This window comes from Triturus cristatus, chromosome 8 (assembly GCF_964204655.1).
Source record: "Triturus cristatus chromosome 8, aTriCri1.1, whole genome shotgun sequence".
Lineage (NCBI taxonomy): Eukaryota > Metazoa > Chordata > Amphibia > Caudata > Salamandridae > Triturus > Triturus cristatus.
In genome coordinates this window covers 795,582,387-795,600,549 of record NC_140591.1, presented here as the reverse complement: position 1 = coordinate 795,600,549, position 18,163 = coordinate 795,582,387, and the positions used below count along the sequence as shown (strand labels likewise).

The following is an 18,163-nucleotide window of genomic DNA, read 5'->3' as shown; positions in this document are numbered from 1 at the left end:
CTCTACTACTCACTCTACTACTCACTCTACTACTCACTCTCTACTACTCACTCTCTACTACTCTTTACTACTTACTCTCTACTACTCTCTCTCTACTGTCCTCTACTACTCCCTCTACTACTCACTCTCTAACTACTCTCTGCTACTCTCTCTCTGCTACTCACTCTCTACTACTCACTCTCTACTACTCTCTACTACTCACTCTCTACTACTCTCTACTACTCACTGTGCTACTCACTTTCTACTACTCTCTACTACTCTCTACTACTCACTCTCTACTACCCACTTCTACTACTCTCTACTACTTACTCTCTACTGCTCTCTACTACTCACTCTCTACTACTCACTCTCTACTACTCGCTCTCTACTGCTCTCTACTACTCACTCTCCACTACTCACTCTCTACTACTCATTCTCTACTACTTACTCTCTACTACTCACTCTCTACTACTCTACTACTCTCTACTACTCACTCTCTACTACTCTACTACTCACTCTCTACTACTCTCTCTCTACTACTCACTCTCTACTACTCACTCTACTACTCTCTACTACTCACACTCTAACTTCTCTCTACTACTCTCTCTCTGCTATTCACTCTCTACTACTCACACTCTACTACTCTCTACTACTCACTCTCTACTACTCTCTACCACTCACTCTACTATTCACTCTCTACTACTCTCTACTACGCTCTACTACTCACTCTCTGCTATCCACTCTCTACTGCTCTCTACTACTCACTCTCTACTACTCTCTAATACTCACTCTCTACTACTCACTCTCTACTACTTACTCTACTACTCTCTACTCCACACTCTCTGCCACTCTCTCTACTACTCTCTACTACCTCTCTCTACTACTCTCTACTACTCACTCTCTACTACTCTCTACTACTCACTCTCTTCTACTCACTCTACTACTCTCTACTACTCTCTACTACTCACACTCTGCTACTCTCTCTACTACTCTCTACTACTCTCTACTACTCACTCTCTACTACTCTCTACTACTCACTTTCATAAAACAATTCTGACATGCAGACTGAAACATGCACTTTCAATACCAGCAGAACACTTCCTTGGTGAGCTGTAGCTTTACTACAGTGATCTAATGAGCAACTAGAGTGCTAACATTCAGAATTTATGGTAAATGTGTGACACTTCTGAATGCCTTCTTGATGGAATCAAAGTAAAAAACTGAAAGTATTTCCTACTGTGAAGACTGTAGTAAATGAGGAAATTAGGAAACTTCATAACAAATAAGTCTCCCAAGATGGCCACCAGAGACAAAAGAGCCCAAATGTAGCACAAATATCACCCAGATGGAGCCCAAGAATAGCCCAATTACAGAATGGCCCAGTGTGTTCTTAAGAACAACTAGAGTGCTAACAGTCCTACTTATGACAAACATATTGCACACCTGAAGTCATCTTGATTGGAATAAAGTGTTAACTCTTAAAACATTTAATTTAAAAAGGAACAAAATGAGGGGGTTCATTTTGCCATAGAAAGTATGATTAGTGCTGCAGAAAGAAAATTAGGGCACATCTTGACATCTCAAATCCTCATCTATTTCATTAAAAAAATCTTACACGCAGACTGAAACATGCACTTTGAATACCAGCAGCAGACTTCCGTGGTGAGCAGCAGCTTTACTACAGTGATCGAATGAGCAAGTGGAGTGCTAACATTCCGAATTTATGGCAAATGTGTGACATATCTGATTACCTTCTTGATGGAATCAAAGTAAAAAACTGAAATTGTTTCCTACTGAGGAGACTGTAGTAAATGAGGAAATTATGAAACCTCATAACAAATAAGTCTCCCAAGATGGCCACCAGAGACAAAAGAGCCCAAATGTAGCACAAATATCACCCAGATGTAGGCCAAGTAAAGCCCAATGACAGAATGTCTCAGAGTGTTCTTAAGAACAACTAGAGCGCTAACAGTCCTACTTATGACAAACGTATTGCACACCTGAAGCCATCTTAATTAGAATAAAGTGGTAACTCTTAAAACATTTCATTTAAAAAGGAACAAAATGAGAGGGTTCATTTTGCCATAGAAAGAATGATTAGTGCTGCAGAAAGAAAAATTAGGGCACATTTTGAGTGACTTCTGAAATCCTCTTCTATTTCATTAAAAAATTCTGACATGCAGACTGAAACATGTACTTTCAATACCAGCAGCACACTTCGCTGGTGAGCAGTAGCTTTACTACAGTGATCTAATGAGCAACTAGAGTACTAACATTCTGAATTTATGGCAAATGTGTGACACATCTGAATGCCTTCTTGATGGAATCAAAGTAATAAACTGAAAGTATTTCCTTCAGAGGAGACTGCAGTGAATTATTAAATTAGGAAACTTCATAACAATTAAGTCTCCCAAGATGGCTTGCAGAGACAAAAGAGCCCAAATGTTGCACAAATATCACCCAGATGTAGTCCAAATATTACCCAATGACAGAATCCCCCAGAGTGTTCTTAAGAACATCTAGAGCGCTAACTGTCCTACATATGACAAACGTATTGCACACCCGAAGCTATCTTGATTGGAATAAAGTGGTAACTCTTAAAACATTTAATTTAAAAAGGAACAAAATGAGGGGGTTAATTTTGCCATAGAAAGTATGATTAGTGCTGCTGAAAGATAAATTAGGGCACATTTTGAGTGACTTCTGAAATCCTCTTCTATTTCATTAAAAAATTCTGACATGCAGACTGAAACATGCACTTTTAATACCAGCAGCAGACTTCCCTGGTGAGCAGTAGCTTTACTACAGTGATCTAATAAGCAACTAGAGTGCTAACATTCTGAATTGATGGCAAATGTGTGACACATCTGAATGCCTTCTTGATGGAATCAAAGTAAAACCTGAAAGTATTATCTACTGAGGAGACTGTAGTAAATGAGGAAATGAGGAAACTTCATAACAAATAAGTCTCCCAAAATAGCCATCAGAGACAAAAGAGCCAAAATGTAGCCCAAATATCACCCAGATGTAGCCCAAGTATAGCCAAATGACAGAATGTCCCAGAGTGTTCTAACGAACAACTAAACACTAACGGTCTTACTTATGACAAAAGTATGGCACACATGAAGCCATCTTGATTGGAATAAAGTGGTAACACTTAAAACATTTAATTTACAAAGGAACAAAATGAGGGGGTTCATTTTGCCATAGAAATTATGATTAGTAGGCCTGGGCTAAAATTTCGTTCCGTTCGCGGAAATTGCGATAATTTGACATTTTCGTGTTCCGCGGAGAGCGCGAAAATGTCAAAATTTCCGCTTTCTTGAGCTTGGCGATAATTTGTTTCTCGCTCGCGCTGTAAAATAATACATTCTCGCGCGTGCGCGATCGCCTTACCTGAATCCCTGCGTTCGCCAACAAGTTTTCTTGATCCAGTCGCGTTCTCCATGAGATGTTGTATGGTTTTTAGCCATTTGCGCTGTCTCGCAAGTGGTAACACTTAAAACCTTTAATTTACAAAGGAACAAAATGAGGGGGTTCATTTTGCCATAGAAATTATGATTAGTGCTGCAGAAATAAAAATTAGGGCACATTATGACTTCTCAAATCCTCTTCTATTTCATAAAAAACTTCTGACATGCAGACTGAAACATGCACTTTGAATACCAGCAGAAGACTTCAATGGTGAGCAGTAGCTTTACTGCAGTGATCTAATGAGCAACTAGAGTGCTAACATTCAGAATTTATGGCAAATGTGTGACACATCTGAATGCCTTCTTGATGGAACCAAAGTAAAAAACTGAAAGTATTTCCTACTGAGGAGAATGCAGTAAATGAGGAAATTAGGAAACTTCATAACAAATAAATCTCCCAAGGTGGCCACCAGAGACAAAAGAGCCCAAATGTAGCCTAAATATCACCCAGATGTAGCCCAAGTATAGCCCAATGACAGAATGTCCCAGAGTGTTCTTAAGAACAACTAGAGCGCTTACTGTCTTACTTATGACAAAAGTATAGCACACCTGAACCCATCTTGATTGGAATAAACTGGCAACACTTAAAACATTTAATTTAAAAAGGAACACAATGAGGGGGTTTATTTTGCCATAGAAATTATGATTAGTGCTGAAGAAAGAAAAATTAGGGCACATTTTGAGTGACTTCTCAAATCCTCTTCTATTTCATTAAAAAATTCTGATATGCAGACTGAAACATGCACTTTTAATACCAGCAGCAGACTTCCGTGGTGAGCAGTAACTTTACTACAGTGATCTAATTAGCATCTAGAGTGCTAACATTCAGAATTTATGGCAAATGTGTGACATATCTGAATACCTTCTTGATGGAATCAAAGTAAAACACTGAAAGCATTTCCTACTGAGGAGACTGCAGTAAATGAGGAAATTAGGAAACTTCACCACAAATAAGTCTCCCAAAATGGCCACCAGAGACAAAAGAGCCCAAATGTAGCCCAAATATCACCCAGATATAGCCCAAGTATAGCCCAATGACAGAATGTCCCAGAGTGTTCTAACGAACAACTAGAGCGCTAATAGTCTTACTTATGACGAAAGTAGCAGCAGACTTCTGTGGTGAGCAGTAACTTTACTACAGTGATCTAATTAGCAACTAGAGTGCTAACATTCAGAATTTATGGCAAATGTGTGACATATCTGAATACCTTCTTGATGGAATCAAATATCTCCCAGATGTAGCCCACATGTAGCCCAATGACAGAAGTGTGCAAAACACTTATTTTTTGTGTATTTGCAGTTTTATATAGTGCAGACTTGTCAGGTATTGGAATGCTTTACATGAGCATTGGTTACATCACACAAGATCAAATTCATTTTGGTTGTAGACATGGGGAGATTAAGTGATTTGACTAGAATCACAGAATGTTGAGCTGAAGCAGAAACTCCAACCTGGTTCCCCAGTTGCAAAGTCTGTAGCTCTGAAAGTAACACCACATCCTCTCCCCTAGGTGCAACATTTAATCAAGTGGTCAACTGGATAAAAAAACATAAAGATTACAAATAATTTAAAAGTTCTTTGTCGCTATTTGAAAACTTAGAAAATATGTCCTCATTTTAGTTTTTTAGACCACTAACTATAATTTTGATGCAAATAAGACCCTCTCATATATGTAATTTCTAAAGGAAATGCTCTAGGTATTACAGTTTTGATTACATCAAGATGACGTCAGGCGTTCCACACTTTTGTAATAAATATAGAATGTTAGCAATCTAGTTGTTCATTGGGTTACTGTTGAGAGGCAGAGGCCAGGGGCACGGACTCTGAAAATTGAAGGCAGGTAGGAGAATGCAGAGGCAACAATTTGACCACACTGGGCAGGCAGGAAGGGCAGTGGCAGCATAACAGACTATGGAGGGCAGTGGAAAGGGGGGCAGGGGCAACAAACCAACAATACAGGACTGTCAAGAGAGGCTGTGGAAATATATTAGACCATTGTGGGCAGAAGGAAGAGGCAGTGGTAGCACAACCATACATGCCAACAGACCCATTTCAGCCAGGAAATGTCCAATGTTTTTAAGCTCAAATGGGCTTTATTTGATCTGTCTCCTGTCTACAATCTCCTCTTTTTCAATGTAACTCAAAAAAGGGGAAAATCAATACCCCAGTTTTTTTTCAAAATCTCCCTCTTACCAAGTTCAAAATGTTCGCAAGTATGGTACATTGGATCGTGGAAGGCAGGAGGAATTGGGCTAGGGACATTGACTCGGATAACAGAGGACAGTCGGGACATGGAGAGGTGCACCAAACTGGCCCTACAGGGCAGGCATGAGGGTTTGCAGAAGCACAATACACCACACAGGGCATGCAGGACGGGAGTGCAGCACAACAATCCATAGAAAGCAATAGGGAGTGGACAGGACCATGCACATGGACAACAGAGAACAGAGGGGAAAGAGGCAATGGTAGCTAGCTGACCATAATGGACAGACAGGAGAGAAAGCTGCAGCATAACATACCATAAAGGGCAGGAGGGACAGATCAGGGGCATTACAATGGAACAGACAAGCCAGGAGGGAGGGAGTAGGGGTCTGCATATGTAAACAAAGGGCTGGGGGCAAGGGGGCAGGGCAGGAGCAGCAAGATAGCCATGGAGGTCGGGCAGGATGGGCACTAGAAGCAAGACACACCATGAAGAGCAACAGTGAGACTGTGATGGCATACACACAGACCATGGAGGGAAGGTGGGAGGGGGTCACGGGCAGCTAACTGACCACAGAGGGAAGGTGGGAGGGGCCATGGCAGCACAGAAGACCATGCATGGCAAGTGGGAGGGTTAGTGGCAGCACAATGGCTATGATGGGCAAGAAGGAGGGTGCAGGGGCATGTACAAAGGACGATGGAGAATAGAAGGGAGGGTCAGGACCGGTGCACAGACAAGAAGACAAGAAAGTTCAGGGGAAAGGGCCTCACAACAGACCACACGGGGCAGGCAGGAGGAGCAGTTGCAGCACAACAGACCAGGGAGGGCAGAAGGGTGTGGCAGTAAAATGGACCATGGAGGACAGGAGGAAGGGGATACGGCATGGCATGTGGACAGGCAGGGTGGAGGTGGCAGGGACAGGTTACAGTCATCTGACAATGCTAGGCAGGTGGGAGGGGAGTGGCAGCTCAACAGAACACTCAGAGTAGATAGGAGTGTCAGGTCCATGGAACATGGTGGGCAAAAAGGATGGAGCAGGGGCATGCACAAAGACATCGGAGGGCAGGGGGAAGGAGAATAGGGGCAGCAAGCTAAGCACAGAGTTTAAGCAGGAGGTCAATGATGGGGCATAGAATTGGGCAATGGAGGGCAGGAGGAGGGGACTGGTACATCATACTAAATTGAGGGCAGTGGCAGCACATCAGACCATGCATGGCAGGAGGGAGGAGGCTAGTCCATGGATTCACACAACAGAGGATAGGGAGGAGGGGGATGGGGCAGCAAGCTAACTGTTCAGAGAAGGCGGGTATTAGGAACTTTATTGTTTTTAAAACGTGTGTCTGTGCGAACTACTTAAAATATGAACAAGTATGCAGCATAATCTCACTTTTATTCAGGAAGAAGAGGACGTTTGTGACTGTGACTCCGGGCTCACTTGGCAAAAACACCCCCTGACCCTCCACCCCCTATCACAAAATGTAATGCCCGTGAAAAGGGTAGGTGAACACAGTGTTATATAGAACATAGTCCTGAGAGCACGATTGAAAATGAAAACTAGAAAGGAATCCCTTAATACGTACACACATTGTTAAGTTAGCATAACCACGTTAGATGTTAGAAAGCCATCTTGCTGCATTTGCGCACGACACTGCGTCTACATGTTATTGTTTAAACAAACTGCTGACTCGTGCTTTGCCTCACACAAGAGCAATCTGTTGTTACCATCCCGAGCTCTGCGCAGTGACCTTGGTCTGTACATGGTGTAACAAACAGTCTGGGTCGTTAGACAATGCATGTTTTCCACTCCAGGTTGATCGACCCACTATTTAGCCATAACACACAGGCAGCTGCGAATACCTGAAAGTTGGTGCTTTTAATATTGCAGACATCATGTTTAATATTCAGACCGAAGACGAGCCTTCCTGCGAGAAGACTTCTGATGCTCCTGTGATGTGATTTCACTAAGCTGATCTGTGAGGTATGGGGTCCCCTGTTCAAGCCTAAGAGACCTTTTATTAGCATAATAATAATATTAGCTTCTTATTTAAGGGAAGGTGGTAGTATCCACTGTCATTTATAACATGATCACTCCCTTTATATTCTATGGTATTGTAACGATGCTGATGGTTTTAATTATAATCATTTGTCTGCTTGTATTAGCCAAAGTACTGCATCTTAGGACACGTGGTCTATAAAAATAAACTCTTTTTATTTTCACCGTGTCTCTGTTGATTCTTGTTGTGGACTGATGTGAGAATAATATACGAACAGGTATTTCCGATTCCCACCATTCCTGAGAGTACACTGAGTCGCTTGTTCTGGGTTGTCTTTTCATTGGGACCGCCGAGCTAAATCTCGGATAACGAATGGGACACTTATGCTAGCCAGATACTGGGTTCTGGGTTCTGAGGTGAGTTTCTGGTACATCACAATTCACTGAGGACCTGGGGTTCTACGCATAGTTCTGTGTATAAGCAGAATCCCTGCAACAGTATGGTATAAACTATGCACCAAAAAGTGTTATATAAGATGAACCGGGCATGAAATATTATATGCAATACATTGTGCGCAATGACAGATTCATTGGAGAGCGCGAGATAGCACAGGCACTAGCGCGTGCTATGCGATGTGCGCCTTGGAGTGTAATATGCACAGGGCAGTGTTGTGTAACCTAACTAGTCTCTAAAGTTGTAATATAAAATATGTGCTGGGGAGTGTAACGTTGCATATGCACTGTGACAAAGATATGGATCCCAGATTGTAATATGTATGGCATAGCACTGTGCGTTATAACATAGGCATCGAGGAAGGCACGTTAGATGGGGCAATATAACCCGTTCGAAGACAAGTGTGGCATGACATATTCACGGGGTGGTGTTACAGTGCACATGGGCTAGAGAGTGTCATAGCATATGCACTAGCTGGTGAAATAGAACACAGAGGTGTGTGGCACTCGGCAGGCAATGGTGGGTGTAACACAGCATTGGGCTCTGCCAGGAGCACGCTATGACTCTCAAGTGATGTTCGTCCCCCTTTCCAGAGAGTAAAATAAAAAGTATTACACATCCGGCAGTGGATGTGTGTTATATTAACCGTGAGGGAGGTTTCTTACATAGTTTTGGTCGAATTTTTGTCGACTCCCATTTGAATGGCTTGGTGTGCATGTGTATTAAATGTGCCCGTCAATAGCTACCCATGTTTGTATAAATAAACGACAAGGGCGTCTACCGGGATTAGGCACGGTAGGGCATCAGACATGTCAGAGCTTCACTAGTGGTGTAAATACATTCCACGTGGATTCATTGTATGCATAGTCGCCTTTTAATGAATATCACTCAAATCGTCATGGTGATAGGTACGTACGGTTTGTCCAGCATGTCCTAGGTGTGTCTATAAATATATATTTTTTAAAAATAATAAAAAACAGTGGCCGGCCCTGGGGATTGGGGTCAAAAAAATATAATTAGGAGACAGGCCCTGGGGGATGGGGTCATCAGGGCCAATAAATTAGAATAAGAAGGGGAACCACACAGCCCCCCTTCTTAAAAAATTAAAATAAATAAAAGACTGGCATCGTGCCGGAGGCCACGCCCCCTCCTCGCAGCACTCTGCAAACGCCCCCCCTGGCGAGTTGTAAGTTGGGGAATTAATTCCTCTTCAATACTGAGGGTCCCTGAGGGCTAACTAGCCCAACAGGCATCTCCAGTATGCGCCAGGGAGCTGCGCTGCAGACAGGTGTTCTGAGGCCAAGCCCCTTTTTACACCTCTCTGCAACGCAGCTCTGTGGTGCTTACTGGAGGTACCTAGTGGTCTAGTTTGACCCTAGGGACCCTTAGGATTCAAGGGGACTTAATCTCTCAACTTAGAACAGCCACAGGGCGCGTTTACACAGTGGTGAAGGGAGGGGACGGGGCCTGAGGTGACGTGTGCAAACACGCACTATGGCACGTTTTAAATTGGGGATATAATTTCCCTTCAATACTGAGGGCCCCTGGGGGCTAACTAGCCCACCAAGTGCTTCCAGTAAGCGCCACTGAGCTGCATTGCAGAGAGGTGGTCCAGGCTGTGCCACTTTTTACACCTCTCTGCAACGCAGCTCTGTGGCACTTACTGGAGGTACCTAGTGGGCTAGTTGGACCCTAGGGACCTTCAGGATTCAAATGAACTTAATCTCCCAACTAACAACGGACACAGGGCGTGTTTACACAGTGGTGAAGGGAGGGGACGGGGCCTGAGTTAACGTGTGCAAAAACGCTCTGTGGCCTGTTTTAAGAGGTAGTTTTAATCCCCCTGCCCTATTATATACTAGGGGCTTACAGAGGAGGCCATGCTAATTACAGGGGGACCCCAACGCATAATGTTCCCTAGTGTATGTAGGTGTTTTCACTGTATTCTAAGTGTCTTTTAACATAGCACTGGCTCTAGGACTGGTTCGTCAGACTCAGTTACCACCAGTATCCGTCTGAAAAGGTTGAGGGTACAGGATGATTTTGCAACAAGGATTCTTTCTGCTCTTCTTTTTGTTCTTTCTGCACGTTATCCTTCTTCCTGCACTTTTCTTCGTCTTTGAGGACTTCTGTTGCTTCTTTCTGCACTTCTTTTTTTCTTTCTGTGCATTTTTCTTCTTTCTTCACATGTCCTATCTCTGTAGGCATCGTTAGAAATTAGCATTTAAAAAACCTTTGAAATTCACAGAAAAAACCATAGGTTTCAGGCACGTTATAGTTAGGAATTAGCATTTAAAAAACCTCAGAAATTCACTGAAAAAACCATAGGTTTCAGGGGTGTTATAGTTAGCTGGACTTTTCACTTGTACAAAACCATTGAAATTCCCCCGTTATAGTTAGTTCAGCTAACTATAACTCGCGCGCCCGCAATGCACTGCTGATGACGTCACATATTACATCACTCATGACATGGTCAGTGACATCACTCATGACATCACTGATGACATCTCAAATGACATCACTGATGACATCACTGATGACATCATCCTTGTGATAGAGTGGCAGACCTCCTCTCACCCTAATATAACCTTTGATACACACATTCAAAAATAGAGACTAAAATTTTCAAAACAATGGACATACCAATACCAGTTACAACAACCTCTTCAGTAATTCTAAGATCCACATACACATCCACTTATTCACCAACAGTCCTATACAGTCACTCATACATATACTCACTCATCATATGTACTCATACACCTATACATCCTGTTACACAATGCCACTCATCCATAGAGTTACTCACACACATAGTCACTCATGCTAATAAAGAATCAAACATACATTTACCTGCATATACAGTTATACACACACCACCACACTTACTTCTACGGAAACTTACACATACTTAGTCTTTTAAACAATCACTTATAGAAACACATACTTATTCATACAGGAACTCTTTCAATCTCTCACTCTCACATATACTCACTTATATACACCAATAGTCACATATACTAGTTTAAAACATATGTAGTTACTCATAAAGACACTATTGAGACAGTCATTCACTCACTAACACACCCATACACACACTCATCCACCCATACAGTCCTGCACACATGCTGTCTTCAACACATACAAACAGTTAGTCACTCATTCATGCACCTATGCACTACGTAATACCCCCCACTGAACCATGCAGACACTCAGACTGATACTCAAAAAACCAACTAATAACCTATATAGACACCCATGTAGCTACTCACCAACCCATGCAGCCACTTATACACAAAGTGAGAGACTGATACAGATATTTACATATTTAAACATTACTCACTAAGCCATGTATTCACTATGATACACTTAATCAGTCAGTTACACAATCAATTTTTCAAAATCAAATCATCCATTTAGACACTTATATACCCATTTATTCTTCCATCGACCTTGAGATATACATATATAAAACATATATAATTTTCAGAAAAACAGACATTCACTGGATGATGTCATCAGTGATGTCATCAGTGATGTCATTTGAGATGTCATCAGTGATGTCATGAGTGATGTCACTGACCATGTCATGAGTGATGTCATATGTGATGTCATCAGCAGTGCATTGCGGGTGCGCGAGTTATAGTTAGCTGAACTAACTATAACGGGGGAATTTCAATGGTTTTGTACAAGTGAAAAGTCCAGCTAACTATAACACCCCTGAAACCTATGGTTTTTTCAGTGAATATATATATATATATATATATACACACATACATACATACATACGTACGTATATATATAAATATATATATGTGTGTGTGTAATGTCATTGTACTGAGATGTAATTGAAAATATGCATATTAGTGCAGCTGACACTTCATTGCAGCATGCAATTATGACGAGTGCCTTTCAGTCATCTTTGAACATAGGAGAAACTTTTTGGAAGAAAGCTAAAAATTTGAGTAGTATACAGATGAAGTGGTTGTACTACTGAATATTGAGCCCATGACTATAGACAAAGAAGAATATAATGGACATAATATAGAGGGGCAAAATATTAAAAGGGAACTGTAGATTTACTATTCCTAACTCTATACCTACCTACCTTCAAGATATATATATCACCAAGGTACAGATTTGTGGAGTTAGATATCGAAAATCCATACTTATTTTTCAATATTTTGGATTTGATATTTTGCCTTCAAAATGTGCATGCCTCGATGTTCTGGTTTCAATATTCAGGGTGCACATAATATAAATTCCATAACTAAAGATTATTCTGTCCACCTTGGTAATTATACTTACTGTAGTAGGTAGCACCTAACTGTCTCTGTACAATGAAGAGGCTATGGGATATGCCAAATGGATGGAACCAAGCAGTATGGATAGTGCAACGCTTCTCTGAATGATAGACTGTGCAATATACAAATGTCTGCACAACCACATTTATATACTGGAAAATACCAATAATACATATTGCGCAGGGCTCCAACAAGCCGACACAGCTCAAGGCAGGAGCGGAAGGACAGCTGCATGAATCAGGAATAGTGAGAAAAGACACAGATGTGGCTATGTGGGGCAGTGTGCACCTTTGTGGAGGGACATGGTACCTCTGTAAGAGTAGAGAACCTTCAGGAGAGCCTAGAGGGATAACCCTCTAGAAGTACTGTATGCCTGGCTGGGGAACGGCACATGGAGTACATTAGAGGGAAAAGCTGTGGTGGAAGAAGGCCTAAGCAGAGGGAGAAACAGCTAGGGGAACCATGTGGGCAACTAATGAGGAGAGGTGGATGGCACTCCACCAAAGGGAAAGGGCTAAGGTCTGGGAGTAAAATAAGGGCTATAGCTGGGGGTGAAGGAATTGGAAAACACAGGAGGAGGGGGCACAAGATGGAACTATGGGCATTGAGCACTCGAAAAAGCTGGGTAGGAAAATACTCTGTTATATTTGAAAGTAGCACACTGAGCATGGGAGAGGGTGAGGGTAGAATTATGAATCAGGCACTTCTTGGCACAGCTCAGCGGGGAGCATGGGTTAGAGAGAAGGATATTGCACACAGCTTGGAAGTCATAAATGGCACAACCAGGTGACTGACCCTAGGCACAAGTGGAATCAGAAGCAAATCTAGAAATTTGGGAATAGAGTGGTTTAGAACATGCCTTATTTATTCAATTCATAGTTTTTTGTAGCTTCCTTCACAGACATGAAAGACAATATAAAATACTGTGCAACAGAAGTGTGGATTAGTAAGTTACTCTCTATTTTAAATCTTAGCACCAAACTGCATCTCACACAACCTTGTAAACCATATCAAACCTTTGTGTGCATCGCCCAAACACTTACATCTTGTTGTAATCTGTACATTTAGTAGGATCAAAGGAGGAGAGAAGATGTCAAGGAGAGGAGCATACTGTAAGAGGATGCACAGCAATGATATGAGTAAAATACCCTATCCAGAGCAACTATTCCAGATACTACGCACATGCTTCTTGCAGTGAGGGATTGTTTTGAATACTTTTATCAGGGTTGATTTTAGTTTCAATTCGAAAACAGGGATTAAAAAAATTGAAGTGACCGATGCGGTCGTATATTTAACAATTAATTATAAAACAGATACATGACTTTGTCTAGCAGCAGGAGGTATTAATCGACCAATACTTTTCAACATTTTTGCAACACCTTGTTCATAGTACCACAAAAAACATTCTCAAGAATATATTACGATAAAAAAGAGATTTTCTTTAAAAAAGTTTTTTTCTAAAACAAACTTCTGGTATAGATATGGTGCCCTGTGAATTTATTCCATAACCAAGTATTTGGGCAAGGATTTCATTCTGATCTGCATATCATATTAAAAACAATTCTTATGCACTTCAGCCTTAATCTTATATATTGGACTCAAAACATTAAGAAGTGTGTTCATGAGTATTCTTGCTCAAGAATCAGCAGTTGGATGCACTCCCTTCTTTTGTGAGAGCCCAACTTCATATATAGAGTTACTCACTCCTCCTGGAAGGATATATGGGACCATATCAATTTAAAACATGCTTCCTTAGGAGTGGGATGTTCTAATAGAATTATAGCCCTTCTGCCTCAGGCTATGCCAGTGGCTTAAATCCCTGTTCACCCTTTGCAGTGGTCTAGAGTGCTATGGAATTATTAGTACAGTAGAGACATTTTTACAATTTATATTACCATATGTATTGATAATTCTGATGGAATCCTCTTCTTCTTGTTACCAGAATCCACAAACAAAGATACAATAATCATCATCATCATCTTCATAATAGAAATCATATTTCATACTTTGCATTTTCATAGCACCTGTGATATTATTATCTAGTTGTGATGGCATCCATTTTATAAACTTTGTAAACATAAAAGTCTGAGTTAGCCCTACTGGGATTGAAAACTGTGACCTGCTAAGTCCTGAGGGGGGCATGCATGCCATACATTGTAATTTCAGCAGACACACAGACGTTAATTCTAATTAAGTGGGTAACATAGTACTATTAAGTTGTGCAAGAGCAATAACATCATCAGGAAGTACAGTAATAATACTTTATAGACACACACTTTTTTTAATAGAAGTTCAAATACATAGTCAGTTGTTCTTCCAAACCAAACTGCATCTCTCTCTCTTTCAAGTGTGGTGCAAATGTCACATATGGCTCAACAAACTTGACAAGCAGAATTGTACAGTGTAATGTTGCAAGATGCCCACATTCCCAGTCTGAATATTCTGTAGAGTTAAGAGGAGTAATGTCTGCCCTTTTAGGTCAGCTTTCTGTTTGCTTCTGAGAGACATGTGACACCTCGTCCACACCTATTAAAGGCTGAACACAGGCTGAGAGCTGGCAGAGGTCTATGCTAATTAGGCTTCTCATTGTTCATGCAGGTAAAGGGTAACTTTCTACAAGTTACGTTTCTTTAATATTTATTAACTATCTGACTCCACCATGTAATTGGATTTCTAATAACAATTAAAAAGAGTAGTTTCATTTTTTTGTAGCTAGTTCAAGTCACAAAATATAGTGTTAGTATTTTAATCTGTACTCAGATTTTCTACATAGGACAGCTAGGCCTACCATAGTGAAAATACCTTTTTGGGCCTTGTCACTGTACTGAAATGGTAATATTAATTTTCTAAATGCCCCACTTTTGAAAACCAAACACCCTAACTTCTGGCCTACAAGGCTTACCTAGGGATGACCCTCTAATATTTAAAATGGAGGTTTTTACCTTTCAAAAAAGTGTATTTTAAAAGGTTGCACTGCAGGTTTTACACTGCAGCAGTCTGACTACAATGATAGACCTGTCATATTAGTGGATGTTACAATAAGTGCTGCATTCAACAGGCGACAGTTACATTTTTATGCCATGGGTGTATTTCCGCACCACATACTATGGCCTCATAGATAAGTTGAATTTGCTGATCTGTAATTAGCCAATGTATCCATGTTTTAAAGGTCAGAGCACATGCACTGGGCACTAGACAGCAGCGCTCCTGGGTGCAGAGTCCAAAAACCAGAAACAACATAGGGTCCAGGAGAGGGGTAAATGAAAAACGGGGTATTAACATGCAGGTGAATTTCCTACAGTTTGCTTTTGAACAAACAATAAGCGCCGCACACATCTGTGACCAGTCCTTAATATGACCCAGCGGTTGCCGATGAAGTCAAGGGCCACTCTTTTTTGAGACCGGGATTTATTTCTCCATCATCATACATTGACAGAGTAAAGTAAAGAGACAGGGAGAAGAAGGGGAAAGGAGTGGGAAGAGAAAGATGATAATCAGTGAAAATGGGATACATCAAGGATTAACATGAACCTGCAAGAGTGGGATAAAGGAGTAGGAAGAAGGAAAGAGGCATGAATTGGAAGGTGGGCTTCTGAGAACAACTTTGTGTATGGAACTTATGCTTTTGGTAATTAAGCACTGTCCTAAGGATCCACACGCATACCTTTGCTTTTACTGGTCTAAGAAAAAGTCCAAACAGTGTTGGTTGGATCCCCGATCGCCAGTGACTTTGATTGGGCATTCATTCGATATCTCACAATTGTAATACATTTGATGTCTAATTAAACATTAATAGTTATTAATATCACAATTTTGCTTAGACGTTAAATAGTTACTTTGAAAAAAGTCACAGTGACATACACGTCCTGTTAGAAAGCCGAATAGTTTCCGCTCTTGTGCGAGTTTACAGTCTAAAGTAATAAACGATATTGTAATGATCTTGCTTTACCTTTTTATAAAAGGTTTTATTCACGAGGAGCCAAAAAAACACATACTGTGTAAAATAGATGAGTGAAACTGTACTTATTTGATTGACAGCCCACTTATCAGAAGATCTGTTTAGCTAAGAATTGCAACGGGTGTAATCGATATGGTAAGGTAGTTTAGTGGGTTGAGACCCTGTTGTTGATACATGTGGACAGGTTTGGGTAATGCGGCCTCGTGCTACAAAGAAACCTAGACATGTTCTTACCAAGTTTGAAAGATGTCATTTAATTAATAACAAACACCTAAACAACAGAACAACTATAAACAGATTATTGGCTTCCAATATCGACAATTCGATACTTTCACTCAATCAGTAAAACTATGTTTCAAAAGCTGTCATGTAACTGCTAAAGATGCAAGCACGAAAACATTTAGGAAAACAAAAAAATATATATTTTGCAAATGTTAATGAATTAGGCTTACCTTTAGGTTTGAGTATTTGTTAGGAAGCAGGCCGCAGTGTAGCAGATCCTTTGTTTCCAAATATCCCCGTAATCTTGTACTGTTAACGTAAAAATAATATCTGGACAATGAAGCAAAAGATTATGCGCGATCACCTAGTGTAAATTGTCTTTTGCTCTGAAAAAGAAGAAGTGGAACTTCATCCCGAGCGAACAGTGGAACAATCTATGTAAATACGTTATTCGTTGTCACTGTTAAAAAAGACAGAAACAAAAAACAAAAAAACCTCAATTTGCATACAGGGTTCTCACAGAGGCCAGCTCCCATCTTTCACACAATGACGGCTCTGTCTACCTGCGGCAGGAGGAGTGTTCTGCACCCCTCCTTGTTCCTAATGTACAGGCGCCGGAAACGCTGGTTGCCAGGTTTGCGGTGTGAACCCGAAAGCTAAGCAGCAGATAGACTAAGGTCATTTGCATTGTGTGTTGATAGTATGAGAGAAATAGAATCGCATAAAGAAACACTGCTCCAAAATAAACTCCAAACTCATGGCAAATTGTGAGGTCTTGAAGCTAAAACACTGATATAACAATGGGCTTGTTGTCCTACCGGGAAACACCTCCTATTTTTAAGTAGGCTTTGCATTTTCACATACAAACAAGCGTCACATTTTTATACCTTGAACTAAAAAGCAAACATGGCATTGAGAACTGTCTGATTTTCCTTCCTGAAGTCGTAGTGCATTAGCCATCTATCTAACTACTTAAAAGAATTGTATGCCTTTCAATTAATAACATAGGGGATGATTACAATGGCGGACAGACTTCGGTCTGTCCGCCATCATATCGGGAAGTGGCACCGCCTGCCTACAAGGCATTGGTCCCACAGGGCTGATTACAATGCAACCGCCACCACGGCGGTCGCACTTCCCATATTTTACATAGCAGCACCGCAATGTAAATATGGCACAGTTCACATTTCCTAGCAATACGTGGCAGGCACCATGCGGTGCCTGCCACATGGTTCATGGAGATGCTAGGGGCACCATAGGTGCCCCCCACCCCCAAACGAAAGGGCCCAGGGCAAAGGGGGGCACGTTACGGGCCCCCAATGTCCATCCCCACCAGCCTTTTCATGGCAAGTGAAGTGCCATGGAAAGGCTGGTGAGGATGGACCATCGTAATCACTACGCCGGTGCCTGTTAGGCACCGCCGCCATTTCAGGGATTGGCAGGCCTCTGCAGCACTGGCGGGCTAAAGGAGCCCATCGGATGCATGGCGGTCGGAGTTTCAGACCGCCATGGTACCTCCCGCCATTATAATATGGAGGGTGGAAAATGGCCTCACGATGGTGGTGAACCTGCCACC

At 41.4% G+C, this 18,163-nt stretch overlaps 1 protein-coding gene across 1 annotated transcript in view; it reads right to left on the bottom strand.

Annotated features, from left to right (window-relative positions):
• Window positions 1-16,986, bottom strand: part of BMX (BMX non-receptor tyrosine kinase) — an 891,026-nt gene extending 874,040 nt beyond the window's left edge. Inside the window, exon 1 of the mRNA XM_085620470.1 lies at window positions 16,818-16,986. The gene's annotated coding sequence lies outside the window, so the exon portion shown is untranslated. The remainder of the gene's footprint in view (window positions 1-16,817) is intronic.
• Between the last annotated feature and the right edge of the window lie 1,177 nt (window positions 16,987-18,163).